Consider the following 27,583-nt stretch of genomic DNA (forward strand, 5'->3'; position numbering starts at 1 on the left):
GCTCGGGGATAGGCTGGGCATCAGTCAACAGGTGGTGAGCAATTGCATTGTGCATCACTTATTTTGTACACATTATTACTATTAATACGATTATTATTATTGTTGTTGTTATTCTTTTCCCTGTCTTAATAAACTGTCTTTATCTCAACTCACAGACTTCACTTTCCCTTTTCTCTCCCCCATCCCGGAGAGGGAGGGGGGAGGGTGAGCGAACGGCTGTGTGGTGTTTGACTGCCAGCCAGGCTAAACCACAACACACTGTTATTCCAGTCTAACAATTTACTATTTGAATGCCCAATTTCATCATCACATCCCTTCCCAACAAGTTAGTCCCTGCCTTGGGTACATAGAATAATTGCCCAGTGATCATTTTATCCTCTAGTCTCAGCTTGATATCCCCCAAAGGTGGCACTGTTATCCCAGCCCCTTCTACCTCCATCACTTTTTAGGGTTTCATTAGTTAATTTAATCCCTGATACTTCATAGGCCAGTAATGACCTAGCTGCCCCAGTGTATTGGGTTTGATGGCAAGGTTCGGGAGGGGGCTGCAGTGGCAGCCCCCACGAGGAGAATCCAGAAACCGCCCTGTGGCAGACAAGGGACAATTTCGTCCGGCCCCAAAGGGGTCCACCGCTGCCCAGAGACAAGCCATGAGCAACACAGTCCATGCCTCTGTGAGAGCACATCCACGAAGACAAACAAAAACCTGCTGCTCAACAGCAGCTGGGAGAGCGAGGAGTGAGAAACCTCCCCACAGACACCAAAGTCAGCACAGAAGGAGGGGGTGGAGGCACTCCAGGCACTGGAGCTGAAGCCCCCTGCGGCCTGTGGAGAGGCCCCTGGTGGAGCAGGCCGCCCCCCTATCCCCCCCCTTCTTGATACTTGGGAAACTGACCAAACACCACAGCAAATATACCAAAACTTCTAGACTGTTACTTAGATAATGCCTACATCCTCTTTCCCTGCTCATTCAACTTCCCCAACTCATTCAAAAAACAGCTCTGTCAAACATTACATACCACACCTTTAACACCTTCAATAACCCTTTTTAACACTTTATCTTTCTCCAGCTTGCACTTTCACCAAAGTCTCAGTCATTGGCCAACTTAATTCCATACCTTTCTCCCTCCAGGATGCTGAAACAACATATCAGTATAACATATGTCATCCCATTTTCCTTCTCTCCTCCTTCTTCCACTCCAGATATTCCTACCTGAAGTGGCCAGCCTGGCCACACTTAAAACATCCCATCAAAGCCTGTCCCTGTGAAGATTTAGGCCGCAACACAGGTAGCTCTCCTTGCCTGCCATTCCTTCATCTCTCTTCCTCTCCTTTCCATCCTGGCCCTGACTCCCCCTGAAGATTTTCTTCCTCTTTCTCCAACCCTCTGCCTGACTGCCTGCTACACTGTCAATACCATTAGTTTCACTCTCTGCTTTTCCTTCTCATCTCCCCTCCTGACACACACCTTCAGGGCCTCCTGCAGGAAGGCCCCCCAGTGACTGTTCACTACATCCCCCCACCTTCTGGAGCATTTTCTGTGTATTTTTCTGTGCATCTGGCCAGGCTTTAATCACAAAATGAACTTTCAAGAGCCCTTGGGATACCGGGTCCTCAGGATTCATCCCCAAGTACTTTCTCATTCTGACCCCAAGTCTCTCATATGATTTCTGTGTTGCACACTATTATTATTCCAGCCAGGATCCGCAAGTGGGTATTTCTGCCCTGCCGGTATTACCCCTGGTCCTGGAGGATGAGCTCTTTCCCATTTTTGTATAGCAGCTCTCCTCCTGATCATTCCCATTTCTTTCCCTGTAAAGAACATATTTATATACATAATTCTCCCCCCGCCAAGAGTATAAGTTAGGTCCTAGGAACTGGTCTAATAGTTCAGCTAGCCTGTTGGGGTCCTCAATTAAAAGACTTCATCTCCTTAAAACTCCTAACCTCTCTGCTGGTAAGGAGGGGGGAAGTTCACTTAAGAGGATACACAGTGTTAGCACTGTTAGTATGAGGGAAGGCAAAATTCTCAGTACCTCTTCTACCTTGTTCCAATTCTTGCCAGAGCCTAGAGTACGCTCTTCTCTAGGGACAGTGTTAATTGCAGTCCCTGTCTCCCTTCCTGGAGCAGCTGCTGCTGCCGCCGCCGGTGCAATATTAGGATTATAGGGAGCATAACTTGTCTCCTCCTCCGAAAAGAAAAAGGAATCTTATTGTTTACACATAAATTTAAAGCCTGAATTTTCATCAGGCCCGTATTTTGGCCAAAATACTGCTGTTCCCTTAATTGGTTCTTTTGTCCAGACTAATACAAAATATTTAACCTTTTTTTTTCTTTTATCATCTCCTCTAATTTTGAGATTATTTTTCCAATTTCTTATAACTCTTCAGGAAGAACTTTTGGTAGGCACTCCCCCAGGGATATCTCCCTTTCCCCTGGAACTCATATTTCCCATTTTTCCTATTCTGGAAAACGGGGGCGTACTGCCAAGCACTTCCCCGTGCAAGGGCTACCGCACACCTATGAGTTTACCAGATTCCCTGGTGTACTTCCAAGCACTTCCCCGTGCAAGGATTACTGTACACCGAGTTTCCCTGGTGTGCTGCCACGCACTTCCCCGTGCAAGGACTACCGCACACCAAATTTCCCTGGTGTACTGCCAAGCACTTCCCTGTGCAAGGGCTTACCGTACACCAAATTTCCCGAGACTCTTCCTTTCTCTCCCTTATCTCACACTTCATTCGTCTCCGGCCGCACCCCTCGCGGAGTTACGGAACCGCGGATCAGGACTCCACACTCGCTTCATACAAAAGTACGTCTCAATCACACATCACACAGAGTCTCACCCGACCCCCAAGGCAATACTCATATTTCTTACCTTGGTCTGTGCACAGAGTTACCGGATCAATTCTTAAACCCGGAGTGCCTACCTTCTTCCCTTCCCCACTACTTCATGGATCCTGCCTCTTTAATCAGTCTCGGGCCCTCTGTCAGCTCTCTGCAGAACCGCCACCATCGATGCACAGGACCACTGAAATCAGCGGGGCATGCCTTCCTGCTGCTGCGGCGGTGGGGCTCCCCGGTAGGTGACTGGCTCCCGGACGAGCCCCCAAATTGTGAGAAACACTCCGTAGCCAACAACTTAGGCTCAGGCGAGGATCTCAGTGAAGTAGTAATTTATTCGCGATTGCAATGGCGGGCGCCCCACAAGCAGGAGAGCGCACCTACTAGTTCCAAAACACAGTTTATACACTTTTTGATGACAGGACCCTCCCCTGTTTCCCCACTGGAGTGGGTAATCCAGGTTCACAATCTATCTGATGCTTCACAGACAATGCCTGGCCTTCAGTTGCGGTAAGCATATCTCAATACCACATTCCTTCCTTCTAAACAATGTAACACTGCAAAAACAACATTTCTATTCCCACACAGCTAATATATTTCAAATCATTTTTTGTTTGCCAGTAGTACTGACTCAATTCCATAACACTGTATCCATGTAGCAACAAACAAGCAGAAGCTCCCATTGCTCCTGAAAACCCTTCCCAACTTGAAAACTGACACCAGGTTTGCAATCCATTTCAATTTATAAGTTAAATCTAAAGAGACAGGGCAGTATAACAGCATAATTAAGAGCTGCATACAACAGGTAACACACAGCTGGATCCTGCAAACTCCTGAATGCGACATGGCACACAGACACACTTTCAGTCCATTTGAAAGCACTGAGTTGGGACTTGTGGGCTAGAAATCTGTAGTAATATCCAGATATAGGACAAAAGCTTGAACTTCCAGATTGTCCTTGCTTAAGCACTACCTGCACAGTTTCACAGATTATCTGACTCTCCCAAGAAGTCCTAACTCTTTTTGACCACTGTTAGGAACTAGAGCGGAACAAATGAGACACAAGGACCACTGATGTGAAAAAGCCCAGGAACGGCCTCCTGACTTTTCAGAGAAACCTATTCATCTCTCTCAGCATTGTAACACCCTCTCTAAAATTGGTGAAAACTGAATACAACTTACTAGGAGCAAAACGATCATCATCAAAATGACGACCCCTTAGTGACTTTTTTTTTTAAATGAACGCTCATCTAAGCCATGCTATGTTCCTTTTTTTTTTTTTTTACAGCTACATCCAGTAGTAGCTGTAAATAGAAAAGATGAGTAGCTTTGTACTCCTGTGCAAACTTATAATACATTCCTGTTAATGTTAAGCTTCAAAACAATGCAAAAACAGTGAAATGACTGAATGACACTAGCTGCAAAACAACCAAACAAAAAAGCCTGTAGGAATTCAAACACACCGGTTTACCCTCTTTAGGGTCTGATGACCTTAGAATCCCCTATTCAATCTGTTTGGATTTCCAAAGCCTTTTTAAAGGCTTTTATGCTAAATACTAAAGAAAAATCTTCTTTACTGTCTCCTTTACTAATGTGCTTGTAAATGCGCATGCAATGTAAACACGTACTTGTGTTTACATATGCACACATGCACAGAAAACCACTTTTAGGTTGTAGACACAACAATCTGTTAACTACATTTCTCCGTTAGTCACAGCCATTTGGGGGTTATCAAAACCACAACTATCTTTTACATGCTAGTAGATCTACAATACCAATTACTGTAAATTTTCAAACTATAACAGAATACTCCTTTTGCTCCACCCCCCATCATAATGTCCAAACTCACCAACTACTCCCTTAGAAGACATAATAAACTACTCATCAACTGAGAAGCTCTTGATATGTTGTCAGCAGAACCTCTTGATGAGCTTAGATATTATAGTAGCATAGCATATACTGCTTAACAGAAAAACATGGTGAACATACGAGGAAGTCTAGCAGCCCTGTGACAGCAAGCTAAAATGAAATTTCACACTTTAGATCTCAGATCTATGAGAGTGTAAAAATTACCTGCTGTGTTTGGCCTCAGATTTAGGTTAATTAAATATTTATTTTTTTTCTTTCTCAAAGCTAAGCTCAGCATTCTGAGCATTTTTATATTCAGATTTTATTGAAAAGGACAGCTAGAACCCTACTCCTGCCTCCGTGGAGGCTGAATGATGAAAATGCTTGGAATATTTCCCACAAAATAAGTTTTCTTAAAAGGATGATCAGAGGAACATGAGAGCCTACACTATCAATTTCGTGACACAGTACATACACACATTTTCAAAACCAAAGATATAAGATACTATCTTCAAATCATCTTTTCAAAATAAAACCAAAACCGTGGTATTTATCTTTTAATCTGTATGTCTTTTACCTCATTTGTTCATCAAAATTCATATAGGCTAAACAGAAACGAGTAGTTTTTCCTCCTTTCTCCTACTTTTCTCTACTGTTCACACTTAGGGCATTTGATGGCACCTGGCCATCCCACAGACAACAGTATTGGTCTCATTTGTTCCATCCAGCTACCGAAACAGGACAGAAAGTATCTAGGTTCGTGCTATTTATCACTCTCCTGTGAAGTGAAGGTTCTCAGTAGACAGAGCAGGATAAAGCCCTTCAGGAACAGGCAAGAAACAACCAAAGGAGCCCATGTGGATGTTTACACTCTTCAGTGCACACTGTTAAGCCATCTTACTCTGCAGCAAGATAGAAAACTGGGGTTCAGAAACAAGCTCTGCAACAGTTTGCTGTGCCCCTTGTTTTGTTGAAGACAATTCCACCACTATCCATATTTCAACTGTGGTTCATTGACACATTTGCTGCCACAGTCCTGAACACAAATCTTGCAGCATACACACCTATACTAAGGCAGCTACAGCAGCTGAGTCACAGCTGTGTCACAGCATGGCAGAACACTATCACATTACTCTTGTGGAACAAATGCCACAAATGAGTATCTCATTCTACCAATGGAAATGCATAGAAACCAAAGCAAGGAAAAAACTAACAAGCCTCCTACCAGGACCCACGCGTGCAGTGTTGAGAAGGGCAGAGGAGACACCAGTATGGGCCTTGCCTACTTCTGGAGAGAGGGTGAGGAAAAAAGACAGCAAAAAAATATAGAATGCAAAACACATACAAATATAAAGCATCTTATTTCTTATGACAGAAAACAGAGACAGAAGGCATTTCAAAGAGACTCAGTGATGTTTTTGCCTCCCATCCTACCATTCTGGTACTCTTCCCCTACTTTATCTGACTGCCCCTGTGGCAATGCAAGCACACTCCTGACCTCATTAATCTGGGGAGCTATTGCTTCTAGCAAGACAAGGGAAGCACGAAGTGATGATGCATAGCTGATTGCCTCTACTGCCCCCAAGGCTATAGGATGGCTTGGAGCCAGGGGCTGAAATCCTTGGAGGCTGCAAGTGCACAGTGGGACTAATAGGCTTGCCTCTGCTCCATCTGACAGCAAACATCAACCCAAGAGATGGGAAGTTTTTGTTTGTTTCTTGTTTTTCCTGTGATCAACAAATGCAGCTTGAAGGCAGCATGAGCTAGAAGGTCTTGTCTTCTCAAAACTGAGAATGTAGAAAAGCCCAGCTAGCCTAAACTCAGAAGCTTCACTAACCATGTGAAAACAAGCAGTGTATATAAATAGATAGCTCTACTAACTTGGGTGAACATATCTTGGATGCTAGCTGCTACCAATAGAAACAGGAAGAAGACACTGCAAAACATACCTTCTTTCCAGAAAATATGAAAATGGCTTCAAATCAAGCCAGCAGCAAAGAGAAAAGTTTGTAGGTGTCTCCATGATTATTATCTCAGAGTCACTCTCCTTATGTAGAATTTCCCATTCAGCTCCTACCAGCATGCCTTCATCTCACAACAAAGGAAGTATGCAAATCAAGACCTCCTTGGTGTGCTATATCCCAAAATACTCACAGCAGCTTACAATTACTGTAATTCTGTGATCTCTAAATGCACTGAGCCAAAATTCTCTTGGGTGATATTCTACCCATCTTCAACATTGATGGAGTAGAAACTGAACTCCTCTTAAAAAAATAAGTTTCCTTATGACCAATGGACCAATAGCTGAAAGAAATGTAGAACAACTTACAAGGGTCTCCTAATGTGCCTTTGAAAATTAGTTGCTTCTTGCAGTGTTCACCAATTGGCTTGCTGCTAACAGTCTACTTAACATGGGACATGAGTATAGCTCACAGAGAAGGTAGACTTTTGTCGAGTGGGTGCTAGTTCAAGAAAAGAATTGGATTGAGACCCCCTCATTTCTTGACATCTGACAACTTAGCCACTGCCAGTCCATAGATCTTCGTACATAGCAAGCCAATGAAATAATTTAAGATATAAATATAAAAGCACATGCAGTGCAGTTCGTAAGGTGTCAACAACACACACGGTCATATTTACTCTTAGAAATATATAAAAATGTATTCCCCCCATCCACCACTCTTCCCTTACTTGAAACCCAGCTATGAGCAAGCAGAACTAATTCTACTAAAAGACAGTGTCTCAGAACATTTTCACAAAATCTTCCATAATTCAATGGGCTGCACTCCTTATGCTAAATAAAACTTTTACTTTTCTGAAAGTTTAGTTACTCCTTAGCTGTTGGACGCTATCCTTCAGCAATGCTGAAAAAGACTGAAGTGAAAGGTCAAATATAACGCAAATAATTCTGTCCCGGGTGGGGAAGGAGGAAAGCTTGTATTGCCATTTTGAAATCTTGTTTTGTTTGATACTAATCTCAGCTAACAAATTGACAACTCCTTTGCAGGGAAATTGAGAGATATGAATATTATTCATTGCTTTATGCAGAGACAGTATTTTCAGTGCTTTATTAATAAAAGTAAGATTAGTTAGCAGAATATTTTTCTGGCCACATTCCCTCAGCACAGAGCATCACTGTGTGGAATTATCAGGATCCTTTATGTTTTGCTACCTCTTGATCCTTACCGAGTTTTTAGAAGATTTTAAGGATTTCTGACTAATTATTAGATCTCTCCCTCTTCTACCATAGAGAAAACAAACAACAGAAACAAAACTAAAAAGAAAATGTTAAGTGAGCTTGAGTATACTTTTTAAAAATAGAGATATAATATTCTGAAACAGATATACCCCCAGAGACTAAAGATTTGCTGCATCCCAAGCTCTATGGGAAGGGAACTATGCAAGCATAATGGTACCAGTCAGAATAGGTCTCTGATCACAGCTGTCACCTAGAAGTTACTGGAATGGAAATATTTTTCTAGATTTGCATATGTAAATCAGTAATACAACAGTCATAGCAAACAACATCACCACATTAATCCATTGCTTATGTGTTCACTCATACACTGTTTTATACATATTAAGTAATGATCTCTGAAATACCCTAGAGAAGCTAAGTAGATGTGTATTCTATTATCATAAGGATTAGAAGCAAGGGGATTCACAGTGGCTGTTAATGAATTTAAGTTAATGATGCATTGCCAAGCATCCACTTTTTTTTTCCTCTTTTTGTGAGTTGTATTCAGTTCTATGAAATTGTTTAGGTCATATTTTAAAAGGGAGGAGAAATAACTTCTGTTTCACAAACCAAACAACACAACAGCAAGAAGAAAAAACATGGATATTGTAAAATATATTGCTTTCATCAAAATAGTTGCTTCTATACTACAATTTCATCAGTATCGGCCATATGTAAATAAGAAAGGCTTAAAAAAATAAAAGATTAAGTGACCAATTTCTATCCAAAGCCTACTTGCACTTTTCTTCAGGTACTTTTTTTTTTTTTTATCATGCAGCTACTCCTCTTGCGTGCAGTCCAGACTGTGGATTCCAGGAGGGCATTAACAGTGATATGTAGAAGAAGCCAAACTAGAAGATCAAAACAATACTTTACAAGTCAGATCTTCTCACAAACTGCAAGTCAAATGAGCTCCTTAAATCCCATCACTTGGTTTCTGTAGAAGATAGGCAGTACAGCCTGTAGATTTCTCCCCCCACAGTTCTCAAAGAAACACAAACATTTACTCTTCAGATAAAGGGAAAAGAGCAGGAAGAGGAAACTAAAGAAAATTCCCTGGAGTTACTGAAAGCTGTGTTAAAGGAACTCTGCTCAGCACATCAGCAGCTCTGAATAATCAGGCAGCTCTGCAGCACTGGGAGTCTTTCAAACACGCTTCTCTAGGAATACAACAATAAAATGTAAACAGCAAACGCCTCTTGGCTGGCATACTGGCACAGAGAACAACATTTCTCCATTTCCACATACAGAGACTGATTTCCCCCTCTCTCCTGTATTTAGATGATTGAAGATGACAAGGCACATTTATAAAAGTTCAAAAATCCAATACTGCGTATAACATAAGTGCAGCAACAAAAAAGGATGGTCAGACTGTACTAATGTCATCTAGTACAACCTCTGTGCCTTGAAACAGAAGGTAGGAATGGAAAAGAACTAATTCCATGAAAATACAGTTCCAGATCTTCAAGAAAATTGAGCTTAAAGCACTTGAATAATCCTGTTGAAATCAGTACCAAATTCAAATTAATGCACGTTTTTCTGCATCACAGAATACCTTCTGCTTAAGGAAGCTCTCCATTCAAAACTTACACGCTCCTGCTCTGAATAAAATGCATTTTATTTATATTTTAATTCCAATGATCAGTAGTTAAAATGTTATTTGTCTGATAAATAATGTCCTAAAAACTAGATGCATGTACTGACTTTCCATAGCTCATGAGATTCATATCCCTGTGGAGCAGCACCCAGCCAGCCTCCTGCCACCAGGAGGATCCTTGCCCCTCGAGCAGGAAAGTAACAGCATACAGCCTGCCTACTGGCAGACATTCTGGGTTGATTAACATCCATCCATCCTCAAAATGCAAAAGACTGTCCAAAGCTGTTAAGGTTATACTATCAAAGCTTGCTGTGGCAAAAGAGAGCTACAGAAATACATGTACAAAGGCATATGACATGCTTCAGATGACGGGTGTCAGGTACGCTCCCAGATTTTTCTGCTGCAGTGTCTGATCTACACACATGCTGAGCCTTAGAGTTAACTGTCTGTTCAAAATGAGCAGCTTTCTCTCAGCACTCTTCTGCTAACATAAATGTGGCTACTGATGTTTCAGGAAGTTAGTAACAAAACATACCAGAGATGCAATATCTCAAAATAGTTGGAATTCAAACTCCTTATGTTATGTGCACCTGTGGTCTCAAGCTTTGGTACAAGTATAGAGTGATTGTGACTCTAAACTATAACCTTTTTTAATGTCTTATTTTTAGAAGTCTTTTTGCCTCCTGTAGCAATTAGAAATTGTTATGCTCCAAGGTAAATTAGCTCTATTGTGACTACATAAGCATTAGCATTTGATCAAATATCTCAATAGAAATAAAGGGCCACTGAGGACCTTCCTAAATGGACGGATTTATCCACATCATTTAAGAAAAAATAACTTATGACTCACTTCCTATTTATAATTTCTTATCATATTTTCCAGGAAATTATGCGCTTTTTGACTTTTATATGACCTCACGATCTTGGAGACAAAGCTGGCAGGTTATAAATATCAAGTAAACATTACTACTTCTGAAACTATCAATGTATTGTTTAGCTTTTAGTTTAGTTGCGCTGGAACATCCAGAAGAGGCTCGCCCTACCTTACATGTCTCTCGTTTGTGTACTTTAATTTTGACATTCAGAATAAGCTCGACAGCCCTCTGTTTATTAATTTGTGCCAATCAGAACACAAAAGATTTACATCTCAAGTCAGATCTATTAGGTCCCAGATCTTCACAATGCACTGAAAGTCAGTCCCACGTGGTTTCTGTCCTCACCCTGTAGATGTTGTGAAAACATTAAGTGACTGTGTAACATGTGCAAAGCAGGCTACCTCTCAATAAACTATTATAAGTCTCTTCTACTCTAAATTAGAACTTAAATGTATCACAAATTACATAATTGTCCCAATTCTTCAGACACAAGCTGGACTGTACAACCTCCAGAGGGGTCCCTTTCAACCTCAACATTTCTGCAATTAAAATTTCCTAGTTATTCATACAAAGAATGGTTTGGAGATGTATAGAAAATCAAATTATTACTTAATCTAAAAGTATTGCCATATTTGCTGGAAACCCCCCAGTCTCGAATTTTTACTGCCTAACTTTGGTCTAGATAAGAGTCCTATTAAAAAGGGCTGAAGTGAGCAGATTTGTAGATTGCCAGGCTGAAAAATTTAAGCCAAAATATACACCTTAATCGAGCAGGGAATAACATGTTGCATGTATTCACACTGGTCTTGCTACAAGAAAGCTGTCTTAATTAACAGCCAAGACACACACACTGACCTGCCAAAAAGTAGGACACTTCCTGCAATACAGAGATAGTTACCAAAACAATCACACAGAGTAAGGCTCCAGCTCAATTACACATTTTAGGAATAAGATTAAAATATTCCTTCATTTTTTTCCTTTCCAGTTTAATAGCTTAAATGCGGTACCACTCTTGGCTGTGAAAGTGAGGCAAAACAGAACAGGAGAGGTGTTTCACTCTGATAGTTTATTTCTTAAAATCTCTGTAGCATAGAATCTTATTAAAGGAACAACTTTTTTCCCTGGTCAAAACAGCCCAAAACTCAGCATATTTGGCTTCCTGTGATTTTTTTTCTGGCTGAGTACTCACAGCCTAAGAGGGTCTCCATTATAATTTTTGCCAATTCCTGTTCCTGACCCCTTTACAATAGGATGACTAGGGTGAAAAAAAAGTGGCAGTAAGAGATATGTGACCTGTGAATCCTCAGTTCATCAGAAGGGTGCTTGAAGTCACAGAAAAAAAAATGAACTAAGGCTGCCTTAGTTTGTACTGGAAACCAATACATAATTTTTGCAGGTTTTAGGAGATGTAATTATTTTGCCACCACATCCACCCCCTTTGATCTTATATCGAACACACACTGAAGAAACACAGATCTTAACAACCAAACGGTAGAGATTTCCTGGAGAAGGTATAGCCCTAAGCAAGCAGAAAAGGAAAAAATCATGCCTGTGTAAGGAGCTCAATTCTTTCAACAGAAGGAAAATTAACAAAATTAATAATAGATACAGTTGGGACATGGTAGGTGATTCATGACTGGAGAAAAAATAAATTTTAATGATACTTGAAGATTATTTGATTTAGTTTAACTCTTTAAAAATATATGATAAAAAGGCTACCATCATGACAGACGTTTCACATATAAATAGAGGGACTGAAGACTATGCCATATACTGATGTTGTGTGCCCAAAACTAAAGTAGCACTTTAGTAGTTCAGTAGTAGTTAAATTGAGTATTTCATAGAACAAATAAATCATCATCAGAAACTGACAGAAAATGAAAACTAGTAAGAGTATCCATGATCTAAAAGAAAGGTGATAAAATAGAAAAAAGCAAAATAAAAGCATCTTTTCAGAGGCAGGCTTACCAGCTGGCTGTGGGATAGACATATGACAAGTTCAGTTAGCCAGGTGTCAAAAGCTCCACAAAAACCATTTGAGCCACTAACCTCTATATATATAGCACAGAGATGCCCACAGGCATCAGACCTCTTATATCTTTATGCTACAGGAAAAGCTTTTTTTTTTTTTAGCAGATTGATCCTGCCAAATTTGCAACACCTTAAGTTTAACTGCAAGGCAGAGTCTGAGCCAATCATAAGCCTTAATTGCAACATTTTTTCAGTTCTGACAGCAAGACCAAATCAACCAACACAGTACATTTTAGAGGGGAAAACCATTATTAATCCTCAATCGCTCTCTTTCATAAATTCCTGGAGTTGCATTGTGGCTAAATGCAGAGGTTTTGGCAGCAGCTTCAGGATTTATTTATTTAAATTATTTTTAGAAATGCTTACCTTTAGCAACTCATTCCATATTTTCCTTAAAGGGCTTTCAACTTGTGGAGCTCAAAATCTCATGGCATCAAGTTGTTAGTTAAACTGGTTTACAGTGCACCTTAGAGAAGAGTTGTGTCAGCACCACTGAAGGTGGTGAGAGACAATGGTGGGATGATAGGCAGGATTTGTTTGTCCTGTATTGTTGCCAAATCCTTCACATTGAATCTCCTGGCAGGAACATTTCATCATCTACTTTTTTTTTTTGAGGGGGGGGGAACGACACTTCAATTTTAGAATTTAGCAATTTTAACAGTTATAAGCAACTTTCCCCATTATTTGCATGAAGTCTCAGCTGAATACTTTCAGGCAATCTTTGGCTTCTAACAGGTGCTTTGCCAATACTTCGCAATTTCTTTTCAAAGCCCTCTCTTTCTTTCCCCATTACACTTTAGTTCAACCTGCAGAGTTATCCTCTGAACTGGGAAATTTATAATAGGAACAGATCCTCCACAGCCACCAAGCAAGGAACAGTAAAACAAAACCCCAGCAGTCACCATCAACCTTTATCTGCCACTTCTGTGAGACAGCCGCAGCTGAAGAAGTGGAAACAGAAATAACAGTGGGGGATCAGTTAGGAGAAAGCATCCCAGCCCACTATAGAAAAGAAGGTCTAGCATCATTTACTAAGGAAAATAGGAGCATGGCTTACATGAAAAATAAAATAAAACACCCTTACAAAAATTTATCTACATGCAGTTAGTGTAGTCAGGAAAGTCAAACTCTAGCAACACAGGAAACTTCAACAAATAAGGCTGAGACCACCAGACAATCTTTCCTTTCTATTTGCCATAAGGATAGCAGGAAGCAGAGAAGCGATTACTTATTATGAAATAAAAATGCTCCAAGGTACATCGGACACATGCAATCATGACATAGCATATAAAACAGGAGAGCTGGAACAGTTACAGACAAGTTGACGCAATAGCTAAGATGAGACAACAGCTGTTTTTTTTTTTATTTGACAGTCCTTTCTGGAAGGTATAGCCTGTTCTTTGCACAACAGATGCAACATTTTGGTTAATTTGCAGTTGAATGAAAAGATGAGTCACTTATCAGAAAACAGCAGCATATTTCAAATTTCAGTCCGTATGAGCAGAACTGCTATGCACATGACACAATCTATAAAGACAATTTAGTTCTCCTTTCCTAACACCTAGAAAAAAAGTGCCCCTTTATTCCAGAGTTCATTATACATTCATTTTCACTGAAATAACCTAATATGATGCTTTCATACTCTTCTCCATGAAGAATTTCCATATCAAAGGGAAGAGATTACAGGCTGTAGTACCTTCTCATGTCATATCCTAATGACAAACTGATGGGTCTAGCAAAAAAACCACCTCAGAATATGGGAAAAGCATGAACAACCTCAAAAAAGGAAAAAGGTCAATGTTCTCTGCTGTGGATCTCCTGCTTGTGCTGCTCACTGGTGCGAAGCAGAACTTCCTTGCTCAGAGGCCCCAGAAAGGGGCCTTGTTTCCTATAGGACTCCCTATACCTGGCTGAACACTAGTCTACTGTATGTTGAGGGACCAATTTTAACCAGTTCATTGTTCTGCATCCACTATAACATCAAATTCTCATGTTAGGAATCAGTTTAGCCCACAGGCTAAAAAATAATCAAATGCTAATTTGATATCTTTACAATATGACACACGGGGTAAGCTAATCGTTTTCTGTTATTGTGACTCAGAGCAGGTGTTTTAGAGACAGCAAATGGAGAAAAAAATCACACAAGCTACTTTGGAAGCCTTTTTTCCATCGAAGTCATATAAATATCCTGATTAAATACCATCCCACATGAATAAATATCCCTTTCGCAGACACATTCATTGCAGGGTAACAGCCATGCTGATTTGGAGATCATCATGACTGAGCTGAATTAAACCTGGACTTTATAAAGTGTTGCATACAGGCCCTGCTTCTCTGTTTATACTTTTCATCTCATTAAGCTTCAGTAAGCCATATTACTTTTGTTTTTCTACCTAGAAAACCTCTTGTGATGAGGTTTTCCTTTAAGAACAGAGTTTCCTAAACTTTTTATACCCCAAAAGCAAATATTCTGCCATGTCATAATGCAGTTGAAACAGTGACTTTTCTGAAGCTACATATACATCGGAAATCATGTTTGGGAATTTATGGGTAATTCTCTCATTTTTCCTTTATTTTACCAGCATGTTTCTGTCATTTTTATTGATGTATTTAATTTTTCCCCCCATCAAAAATATTGAAACAAAATGTTTCTCTTGGAGTCAAGGTCATTCAGAATCAACTGAAAATAAGTCATTTGTTCAAGTCTTGTATCATTTTGACATTGTTCTGTATCCATCTTTATTACCATTATGCCAAAGGATAACTATAGCTTAAGTAGTTCACACTTTCATTACCGCTGTCAGCAGGTTCTCTTGATACACCGTATTTCCCAAGAGACCCACATATGCTAATCCTGGCATATGCTGGGACCTCCACTCTGCTAGATTTCCCTGGATGCAGAGCAAGAGGCATTAACATGATTCACTAGGTCAGAAGTGATAAGCCAGTGACCCCAGCTCATAGTGAGGACACCTCTGAATTGTCCTCTCTAGGACTCAAAAGCAGTGGAGGAAGTTATAACAATGTGAAAATTGTCTTTAAAAAAACCAAACCCTTGCCCTTTTGAAAGTCAACATTTTTCATAACCCTCCATTCTGCAACAAAATTGAGATTTTTAAAATTCCTATCCTCTATAAAGATAAATGCTGAAGCTAACAGAATTCTTCAAGGGAAGGGAACACCAAGTTTTAAATCAGCTCTAGTTATTACTCCTCCTCCTTTCATCTCATATCAGCACTTGAGGTGTTCCACTATTAAATTTTCCCTCTATATCTTTCCCAGCCAAATCTTTTACTTAAGCTGTTCTTTAAAAACTCCCTGTTACCAGAGAGAGATAAGATAGAGCATCATTACTCTCCCTCATGGGAAAGCATCATAACATCTTTGCCAAAATATATAAAACTGCCTTGTGTTCATTTTGCTTCTTGTTGTCAGTTGCTTAGGCACTTCTGCTCAGTGGTTATTGAGTACCTTTATCATAGATCTGAACTTAATTTATTATCCACCCTCAACCGTTAACTTAGAGTGCCTACATAGGAAATAAAACTCTTTTAGGTTGCTCATAAAACCTACTGTTCATTCTCCTGAAGCATTGCATCCACTCTTGTGGCAGGTAATGTTGCAGGGACTGGGGAATCCTAGAACAGGAGGTACACTGAGCACCACATTCTCCTGGTACAGTGCAATCACAAAGGTAAAATCCAGAACTGCAAAGGGAGATTAAGAAAATAATCGCTTTAGAAATAAAAAAATCTTCAGAAGGATTTTAAAAATCAAGGCAGGTTTCCTGCAACTTGAAGGTAAAATAAAATTCACCGTTTTGCAAGCTTCTTTAGAAGAACTTCATACCTACAGAAGTGTCTATATTTAAAATACATTGATAAATTGTATATTGTGCATTTTTATACGAAGTCTTCTTTTCTAATTACCTCTTTGTTTCTGTTTCCCATTGTCGTCCTGCTTTTTGCGTATGCACTATGACAACTTACACATTGCATTCTAGTATAATGGCAACCTTTAAAAAAAGGAGGTAACAGAAAATCTTGTTCAGTTTCAGGAGAATAACTGAATTTATTTGCAAGAGACATCAAACCCTAATGAACGGAAGCTGAGAAATGGAAGTTCCATCAATTTGTTATTTTGTTTCTTGATTAATTACTGAAGTCTTGATGAGGGTACATAGATATTTGGACAGCAGACAATAACTTCAGTAGAGGAAATATTCAAAGTTAGACCACGTAGAAAATAAATTTACAGTCTTTACTTGCAAATTCTGCTCTCAGACCTCACAGGTGTGTGTGTTTCATGACATAGTCTGAGGGAGAAGAGTAACATCCCTGCTAGAGGAAGATGATGCAATGGATCCAGGCATAGCAGATCTATACAACTCCGTGGGACTGGATGGGTTACCTCCAAGGGGGCTGAACAAGCTCAGTGATGCTATCAGAAGAAAATATATTATTTTGGGAATGTCATGGACATTGATAACCCCTTATTTTTGGAATGTCATAGATATTGACAGTGTAGTCATGGACAGTAAAAAGGCAAATGTCAAGAGCATCTTCAGGAAGGGCAATAGGAAGAATCCCAGAGAAAGCTCAGTCCAGTCAGTTTTACCTCAATGACCCAGAACACTTTTGGAAGCTGTTTGCTGACACGTGAAGTGCAGGAACATGACTTGGAAGAGCCAGCTATGAAAAAATCATGGCTGATCAACCTGACCACCTTCCATACTTAGATAGCTAGCTCCATGAACAAAGGCAGAGCAACAGGTGTCTTCTACTTTGACTGTAGCAAGGCTTTCAACAGAGTTTCCCTTAACACTGTAGATAAATGAAGAGATATATAGTAGGGATAGGTGGACTACTGGCCAAAAGAGGCCTAGTCTCTTTTACCTAAGTTATTCAACGTTTCTATAATTATTGATTACTATGGTTATAACTACATTTCATATCAATTTTCCTTCAAAGACGACAAGGAAGAAGAGATCAAACATATCAAAAGGGGGAGGGGACCTGAAGATTACCCTGTCTTTGCTGCACTGGTATTGTTTTACCTGCTATAAGTGGTACGCTAGCCTCCACCAATAAGTATTCCCACAAGTGCTGGCCTTGGAAACAGTCTTCATTACTTGCGGTAAGAAATAAAATAAAAACTCAGTATAAATTATCTTGCAGTTCAGGCAAAAATACCAGATATTATAGACAGATGTAAATGTAGTAATTTTTCCAAGCTATAAAAAGAATTCTTTACGGAAAGAAGTAAAAATTCATTTAAAATAATGGAGTTTTATGGAGTTATGCAACTTCTCTCTCTATTTTTTTCTTAGCACGGTAACCAAGCTAAGTTTCTTAGTACAACAAATCCTGATTTTGGACAACAGAATTGCATAGAGCCTAATAACTATTTTGGCCAGAGAGGCTTTCCTGAGATGTTTCAGTCTCCTGCCTCAGCCTGCTCCCCAGTAACAACTTTCTCATCAAGGGAGCACTGACTGCTTAATGACAGGCTTATGAAAACCCAGATGAAATATTCTTATCTTTCCAGCATCAGGAAAGCTTCCAAATAACTACTGAATGACTAAGATCAGGGAGCATTCGAGCATGAAGACTGATTCGGAAAGAAAAAGCCTTTGCTTTCACTCTCCAAAAGACAACCTGTGACTTGTCTCGTTCTGTCTCTTTCACCCTGGGTAACTATTTACACCCTTCTGAAATGCCATTTTATCAGAATGATAACCCAAAATGTACTGACTACTCCAGCCACATTTTTATACAAGTTTGCATGGGAAGCTGTGGAAGAGCATTGGCTCCTTTGCATATACAACCAATGCTCTTCCTTATCCTGGCCTATGGCTCTGCTTGCTCCCTCAAAGTCAGTGACAGGACAGTCCCCAGAACAAAGGCAACAAAAACTGATGGATAAACAACTTTGCATCTCCTTGTTGGATATTCCTCTCTCCCCTAATTAAATATATAGGGAACTAGAACTACTGGCCCTTAACTTTTAAGATGCATGGGTAGAATGACTATATTTTACTACTTTACTGACACTTGTCCCAGAAGAGCCAAGAAGTGAGAATGGAAGAGTACAAAACATAAGAAAGGACCTCTGGGCAAAAAATCCCAGGGTTCAGCTGTGAAAGATGGTTTCAGCCTCAGGACATTTGCAATAGTCTCCCCTGTTCTGCCTGAGCTTCTCAGAGATGGAAAAGAAGGACTACACTTGTTCCTCATTCAACACACATTCAAAAGGAAAGATTTTTACTGAAATGGGAAAAAGAACAAATAGGATTTGGCAATAAGGAGGTCTTTTCTATAAAGGTAATGTTATCAACAAAATTGCTGAGAAAGTCTGGCCTCTAAATGTAACAGACAGAACAAATTAATTTTCACCTCACCCAAAGAAGAGACATGATGAGAAATTAATTTTCCTGTGGAAAGCTTCAGATAGATGATATAAAAGGTTTAACTGAAGATATTCCATCAAAAAAAAATTCAACAGCAAAGAAGGAATTGTTCAGCAGGTATTTTCCTGAATAGTCCTGAGATTTTATTGTATTTTTTGAATGGGAAAATATTTTCCTGAATAGTAAAACATAAGTAAAAGTGTATTTTCTGTTTGGCTTGTAAAACTTTTACTGGTTTTCCTGGTCGTTTTCCATCAGCTGTTACACTTCTGGTGCTCTGGGCTTCTCTGCTTTTCCACAGATCTCTCTCCCCAGCATGCTCTCCCCCTTAGCTCTGTAAGATTCCACATTTAAAACAAACAGAGAAACTACTGCTTTCTTTGAGCATTATCAGTGGCAGCTGTATAGGAGTTTCAATGAAATGCTGCTTCCTGGATCATCAGCCTGACTAGTGGATTTTTTTCATTTTCTTAAAAAAAAGAAATAAAAGAAAGCCAGAAAAGATGCAACGTTTAAAAGCCCTGCAAAGTGGGAAACCTGTATGGTTGAAAGTGAGAACTCTTCAATTCTCAGTGAAAGATGACTGTCAAGAAATGGTACCATGGTAAGTTATAAAAGGTGAATTTCTTGATAGGCTGAATAGTTTTGATAGACCTTAATTGAATTTAACTACAGAAAATGCAACTTTGTTGTTAAGTGCAATAATACATACTAGAGACTTACATAAAAATTATTTCCAGATATTTCATAGCTTCAAGTTTTCAGCATCTGACTTTCCCACATATTCTTGGGAATTTCATAGTTAAGGAAGATATGTCTATCTACTTTCAGAACTGCCAAAGGTGCAAGAAAGTTGACTGTATTTATCACAGTACATACTGTAACAATAAATTCAACCTCATGATACAGGCTTTTACTTCAAGTACAAGAAAGGTTTCTGGTAGACTAGACCCTACAATGACTGGACTTTAACCCTATTCATTGCATGCTTTCTAGACAACTTTACGCAAAACCTAATATACAAACCCTTGTGATTTTTACCAAGTTTTCCTCTACTTTTTTTCCTAACCCAAGAAAATACAAACCAGTTTGCAGCATGCCACATTACTGTAAACTAGAGAAGTATTTGTGTATTTAATTTTGATTTAGGCACTAGGAAATTAAGAGATCTGGTCAAAGATGCGGAGATGTATTTCAGGAGATGGCTGGAAATCAAGTGGGAGAATATGGAGAGGGGAAAATCTGCTGCTGTTTTATTCTTCCATAGGATCCATTCAGTGCCCAGTAATTCAGGTTGGAATGAGGATGTACCTGTTTTGGGATGTATTCCCTTTGATATGTTAGGAACACTGCAAAGCAAGAAAAATCTGCAAAACACATGCAAAAAATTCTTGGTTGTTGTCCCAGCTACAAATAAATCCTCTTTCTTAGCTGCTCAGAGAAAATAGAGAAACTGAAAACAGCTGCTGGAGTGGCCAAAGACTGAGGGATTGTTGGGTAACATCCTGACAGCAGTTAAGATCAGGCTGTATTCTGCATGCAACAGAAAAAAGCTGGGGAATGAAGTGCACGAAGAACTCAAAATATGGTCCTCTGTGTCTCTATTCCTAAATTTCAGCTAAAAATGGGTCCACAGAAGATATCTGAAATCAAAAAAGATAAAAATCTCTCCAAACTGGCTGTAGAATCAGCTCCACACTAATTCAGAAATAGCAACCCATCACATCTCAGAATTTAAGAAGTGATTTTAGTTTTTATTTGTGATAATAAAGGAAGGAGCTCATTGTTTCTTCCTATAGATCTCCCAAATGCCCAGTGTTTGTCCCCCCCCCCCCCAAATTACAGAATCATCTAGGTTGGAAGAGACCTCCAAGATCACCTATTCCAACCTCTGACCTAACACTAACAAGTCCTCCACTAAACCATATCACTAAGCTCTATGTCTAAACATCGTTTAAAGACCTCCAGGGGTGGTGACTCAACCACTTCCCTGGGCATCCCATTCCAATGCCAAAAATTTAATTAGGATTATGTTTTTTAATTTTCCATTTTATATGATTGAAGGAGGCCATCTTGAGCCATATGGGTTTTGATTTTCTTACAGCTTCTATAAGAGGAAGGAACTTGCCCTATTAAGAATAATTTTAACTTATGTTTTCCAGTTACTGTGAATCCAGGCTTCCTGTTATCCGTTCACAGTCCAGCGAGTAGACAGAGAGAGGATCTGTGAATGTACAGCAGTAGTGAATGATACTGCAGAAAACAAAGATTTCTGGAGAGACACTGAGGTTAACAACCTATGGGGAGGATGTAGTACAAAAGAGGGATCCTTTGAACAAAAAAGGGGCTGCAGTTCAAGAAATACATTAAAGAGGAATTCCAGCACAACCTGGAGAAGGAACAAATCTGAGTGAGAAACAGAAGACAAGTAAGAGTTAAAAAGGCAGACAGTTTAACATACCAGCTGTGTACTTTGGGAAGCTGTGAACAGAAAGAATAGAAAGCTGTGAAGTGAGAGAAGAGAAAAAGAGGGTGAATGTGAGTGCAGCAAGAGGTTTCTGGGGACTAAATAAAGCTCTGCAGCTAAGGGAAAGTAAAGCCAAGTCACTGGCCTCTGAGGAGTCTTTAGAAAAGTAGCATTTTTCTATGCACTTGAAATGCTGATTTTTTCTAATTAGACCAGTTTTTTAAAGACCAGTTAAAGAGCCTACCCTACAAAGTTAATATGCATCATTAAGCTTGTAGGCTCTTATTCTGGATCTCTTTGGAGGGTAGAAAATAGAAGCAGGATGATATTGTGGCTCATGATATTCCAATATTAGTTATGATAACTCTGTAGCTGTAGAGGCTGAAACTTGTGTACCCTACTTCTAACTCTGAAGCTGAAATAGCCCAAATTACCAGTACAGCTGAACAGGCTATGTACTTGTTTCTTTGTTCTTTTCCTAAAGCCACACTTTGTTTAGAAAGATAACAGACTGGCATTCAGTTTGAACCTACACTGAGTAATTACAACCCGAGACAGAATTTCCTCATCTGTCCTTCTGACTAAGATGCCACAGTTGGTGAGCATTACACACACTTAAAAGCAGGTGTCTAAAATAACATTGCATCTGCAGCTCTTTCTCCTCCAGCAGGTTGTTGGTACTCCCAGATATTTGGTATACAAACAGATTTCAATCTTAGCTATGGCAGAAGAAAAAGGTGTAGATATTTAAAAAAACAACACTAAGGAGCAGTAACAGAGATATTTCTTTCAGACCACTTGTGGCATCAGACATGCTGTTCGGCTGCAGGCAGGCCCACTTCTTCAGTGGGGAACAAAAACTTAGCTGAGCATCCAGAAGAGGAACCCACTCCACCACACAACATTAAACATTGATACTACATTAAGGCTGGGAAGGGGAAGAGAGAGGATAACAAATGCAGACTGCACGGTGGAGAAATGCATGACAGAAAATACAAGTGGTTCAGCTGCATTTTCCTGGAAACATGGGAAGACTCAAAAGCCTGGTGTCACTGCATGGAGGAGCTGATCCCAAACTCTCCCACATGGTATATCCTCCATCCAGAACTGAGACCTGGGCAGGCCTAGGAATGCTCCCAACCATTCAGAAGTTCTTATATTTAGGATTAAGAATGTGTTGGACAACCATCTGATAGATTCTGGGAATAGCTTCAAACTACCTTCACATGTGTACTGAAGGTAGGACTGGAGACATAAGGCTTTTTCTGTTACCTCATATTATTTAAAATGTTGGTTTTAAATTTTTGGCAGTATTAAGAGAACAGTTCTTAATGACCAGATTCATTTAAGGCTTTATATAGGAAGGGTTAGTTAGGGAGCTCCGTGAAAAATCTGATACAATGTAAATACTAAATTTTTAAGCAAAATTATCTGGACCTTGTTCCACTGTTCTCAAGCTTAGCAACTACCCTACAAGCTTGCAGAAACACAAGAGCTATTAAGTTTTATTCCATTTCCTAAGATATCTAAGAAACTCCTACACAGGACAGGTATTTAGCAAACACATTTGACACACAGCAATACGTGCAACAGATTTTGTGTTCTGGACTTTCCATGCACACCAGAAAAGGTTACTCTCACTCATGGATGTCAGTAGGACACAGAAGGTGAGATATGATAGCTGGAATTCACGACAAATGTTTGTTCTATGTCAACACATTTAAGCCAGCCAGGTATCATTTTACTACAGTGAAGGAAAGGACCAGTACTCTCAGAGATAGATAGCATATGACTGCTTTTAAAGAAACACTTTAAATATTGGAAAGCTTAAGAAAATGATCTACTTCTTAATGGTATAATATTTACCACTTCATCTGAATATGTATTCTCAATCTCTCCTTAAATTCCTCTGATCCAGCTATCTGAATGAAGTATATTTATGACACTTTCGATGCGAAATAAAATACTCATTACCTCACCAATACAATGCTCTTAGTGGTCTAGAAAGGGACAAAAATAGGATAAGATCATGAGAGGCCTGCCACTTACTTATTTCATAATTAGGCGCTTACTATATTTCATGTTGATTAAATTAGAATAACAGTAATGGAACTTCAGTTCCTATCCTCAAAACTGTTGATTCCTCTGACATGAAAGTTAAAGTCATTAAGTAGGGTGATCCAGTCACATTATCTATTCAAAGAGGCCTTCTGAATTTGCGCAAAGGAACATCTCTTCATGCAAGGCAGCTTTCCAAATGTGTTTGTCTGGCTACCCTAACATCTAGGTTTTCATCCCCCACCTGCCATCAAAGCCACATATGACCAGGAAGTTCATGAGAGAAAAATAGTCTTGCCTTGAAGGTGCACATGAACAGTAGTCAACTGTAACTGCAAATATTAGTAATACTTTCTCCCAGTCCCTTTCTTAGACTAACAGAGTGGCAGTGATACAAACATTGTAGCTCCAACAGAGTCAACGGTGAAAGGACTACTTCTTTCAACAGAAGACCAGAATCCAACAGAATTTGCACTGTACCTCACAGCAATGTGACATTTTTCACCACCGTGAACTCCTCTCCAGTCTTTTGCAACTGCCTAGAAAAATAAAAGGTGTGGATTTGTGCGCTTTCAGTTGCAACAGTCACCTAACTGGGAGGCAATTCAAAATCTTTGTTGCCCAAGACATTTCACAGGGCATTTGAAGGTATTACTTCCTTCTCTTTGCTAAGGCCCTCCTTAATCCACTGTGAAGTGGAATTAACTGCACTTTCAGCAGAAGCCCTTTCTAGCTGAAGTCATTTTCTGTCACAGTGTTTCTTTGCCTCATCTCACACAGAACACATTTCATTTTGCTAAGCATCAGCTGCACTCTTCAGAAATTTGCTGTCACCCAAACAGGCCAAATTGCTACAGTTCTCCACAGTGAACCAGCTGCTGTCCCTCACATTGTGAGAGATAGAAAGTCCTGTGGAACTGTTTGTGAGCATCCTGGTTTTAACAACACTGGCCAGTTTTTAAATTGTTCATATAAATAGAAATGTGACCATTTCATCTGTCCCCTTTCTGCTGGCAACTCTGCTTCCTCCTATACCATACTTAAAATCTTCCTCCTACTTTCCCAGCTATTACACTTTGTCTGCCACAGCTCAAAATGCAGCTGGGTGTGAAGAAAAAGTAGCAGAAAGCGCTCAGGAACCCTGGGTGATTGCAGAGCCCAGCCCACCAGGCAGCAAGGAGGGCATGAAATCCTCCAGCAGCAAACAAGGAATATTCTAAAGTATTTCTAGAATATAGACAGAGGAATGGAGAAGACTGATGAAAGCTGACCTTGCCTTTTCAACTGAATCAGCAGATAGACAGGGAAGAGGGACGTGTTTGTTTTCAAAACAGTAAAATATAACCAGCACGTATGATTCCACATCCGCCATCCTTGACAGCATTCCTGCACACAATGCTCTTCTGTTATGCACAAAAACAAACAAACAAATCATTTGCTGTTCTTTTTAATCAAAAACAAAATACCAGTGCAAGAAAACAAGCCACCCCACCAAAACAATCTCTCCTCCCCACCAAAAGATAGTCTCCAAAGGCTATCCATTTTCTTGTCCTATAACATCAGTACTCATTGAAGCTAAACAGCTGGCTTTCTTTAGAGCTGTGCTTACCAAACCAAATTATAACACCAGAACCAGCAGCCAAGATAAGGAAGAAGGCTATATCCTGCTGTAATAGGCACAGAGCACACCTGCACCTTGCGGCTGAGGACTGTGGTGATGCCCAATCTAGCTGTGACTCAGCTGCCTCCAGAACTGGGAGTGATAAAACCAGCTCCAGGCAGCTCTGCATCTCACCTCATTAATTTTCTCCTGTAACTCATGTGCAGTGGTGCCAGCTGACAATCTGAATGTAATTTTGACAATGTAAGCTCATAACATCCCACAGCACTACCAATCCAGACAAGTACCAGCCCAATGACTGCTCTTTGCACTGCCTTCCATCATGCAGCAGAAATGTACTTCTAGCTGCTTTGTTTTTTCCTCTTGATCTTGCAGTCATCTCCACATGAGGGACAGAATACATCTCAGCCAGCAAATGCAACCACAATAACAAGACTTAAAGAAAATCAATCTTCTGCTTTGCCTGAAGTCAAGCACAGCAGGGAAGATTCCAGTGGATTTGGAAGCACGCACCATCATTTTGGATGTGTGAAAAATACCATGGCAGGAAAACAAGCAGATGCCATTTGAGAGAGAGAACATAAGTGTGAATACGTGCATCTTTATGGGCTGCAAAAGACTGAGCTGATGTCAGCACCTGACTATTCTGACTATTTTACATTCAGGGAAATGGTTCTGTGCAACAGAGAATTTCTCATACTGAGAAGGAAAGCTCTGCAGACCCTTAATTTTTCATTTTTATTTTATTAAAGCCATACACAAAACTATGCTACCCTATGAAGGTATTAATACTGACTCCATGGCTCTGCCATCTGCAGGGACTACTTGTTGAATATCAGCATGCCCTGTTCAGCAGCCGTATCAAAGTTTCATAAAGATAGTTTAAAAAAGTGCATACACAAAGATTCAGATTCTACTAAAAGTCTGCTATATAAATTAGTAGGGTGTTTCTTCCCCCTTCTCATTGTTGGGAGATATTTTGCCATCAATTCAAAGAGTTCAAGTAATGAAGCTTCATTTAGTTTAGCTTTAGTTTTATTTGAATCCGGGAAGTGTTCTGATGAGTTAAAGTATGTAACTACACTGGTAAATTCTGCCCACTAAGAAAGTCTTTCCATATGGTTACTGGCATTTGCAGTAGCAATGGCACAGGAACCAAAGACACTCAAAAGGAAAACAAATGTAGATCAGCCAAGAAGAGAGTAGTTGGGAGAACTGATTCAAATAAAAGAACATTAATATTAGAAGGGATTTCAAACAACCTAGTCAATGCTCCTACATTGTTTTTGTTTAGAGGATGTTGGAAAACCTACCCATTGCCTTTTTCACATTTATTTTTAAGATAAAATTATTGGAATTTTGGTGATTTTCTCATAACCAAATGAAAGGTAGAAATTGTTTCATTTATGGAATATATATCTAGGGAGAGCTTTCCCATCCGAAAGGCTGCAGTCTTCTTAGCAGCAGTGGGAATGGTGTCATTGTATTAAGACTAAGATAATGTATATTTGCAATGATATTGAGGTCATAGTGACAGCTCATCACTACAGGTCATCTGTCTTAACGAGGGCTCTCCCTAACTTTATTCATTTGCAGACAAGTATATCCGCTGGTGAGAAACCTAAATGGATATAAAGCTGATTCTGATTATAGAAATCAGTTTTTCAACCACTGCACATTAATACTTAACAAAACTGAACTATGAGTTTTCCCTAAATTTGCTCTCAGGATCCAGTGCCCTTCTGAAAAATATAGCAGTAGCAATTCCAAAGCAAAAGGGTGTGAGAGATGAAGATATAATGAAATTTGGCAAGAAAAAGGGTCTAGGAGCAGGAAGATGACTATGAAGCACACCATAATAAATCATTCAGGGAGTGAGCCATATGGTCCAATGCTCTATTTGCAGACAAACAGGTTTCCAGCCCTAAGGTTAAGGCTATGTTTCAAAAGCAACTAGCTAGCTATACAGGAAGTTTTCCCAAGCTGAGGAGAATTTCCCCTGGGCTGATCCAAGGGCCCCAAGGAATAGATTGAAGGATAAAATTGGTGCTGCTTATTATCTGCTGGGCTGAATCCAGTCTCCAAGCCTGATGCAATGCAAGACCTTCATGATGCATTTACTAGAGCAGCTATGGCACTGACATAGTGTGGAAGGAACACAGACCAACCTGTGATGCTCCCACAGATCCGCCTCTCAAGCAGAAGTTAAGAAGCAAATCAGAATATAGAACAGATTTCAGAGAGTTATAGTTTTGCTTGCAAAGCCAATTAAAACAAGGATCTAAAGGTGTTAGAATCATAGAATCATTTAGGTCGGAGGTTGGAGAAGACCTCCAAGTTAATCAACATAGCACTTCCAAAGTCCACCACTAAACTATGTGTTTTACATATCTTCATCAATGGTGACTCAACTACTTCCCCAGACAGCCTGTTCCAATGCTTCACAACACTTTCAGCAAATAAATTTTTCCTAATATTCAAAATAAACCTCCACTGGCACAACTTGAGGCTATTTCCTCTTGTCCTATCACTTGTTGCTTGGAAAAAGAGACCAACCCCCACCCTGCTACAACCTCCTTTGATGTAGTTGGAGA

General features: G+C 39.7%; 1 protein-coding gene across 6 annotated transcripts in view; it reads right to left on the reverse strand.

The window, feature by feature from the left end:
- The window catches only part of FAR2 (fatty acyl-CoA reductase 2), a 155,967-nt gene that overhangs the window by 95,882 nt on the left and 32,502 nt on the right, over positions 1-27,583 (reverse strand). Inside the window, exon 1 of one of the 6 annotated variants that reach the window (XM_040545001.1) lies at positions 23,849-23,865. The exons of the other annotated variants lie outside the window; for them this stretch is intronic. The gene's annotated coding sequence lies outside the window, so the exon portion shown is untranslated. Of the gene's footprint in view, positions 1-23,848; positions 23,866-27,583 lie in introns of those variants that run through there. 6 annotated transcript variants of the gene reach the window in all.

The sequence above is a fragment of the Cygnus olor genome, chromosome 1 (genome assembly GCF_009769625.2).
Source record: "Cygnus olor isolate bCygOlo1 chromosome 1, bCygOlo1.pri.v2, whole genome shotgun sequence".
Lineage (NCBI taxonomy): Eukaryota > Metazoa > Chordata > Aves > Anseriformes > Anatidae > Cygnus > Cygnus olor.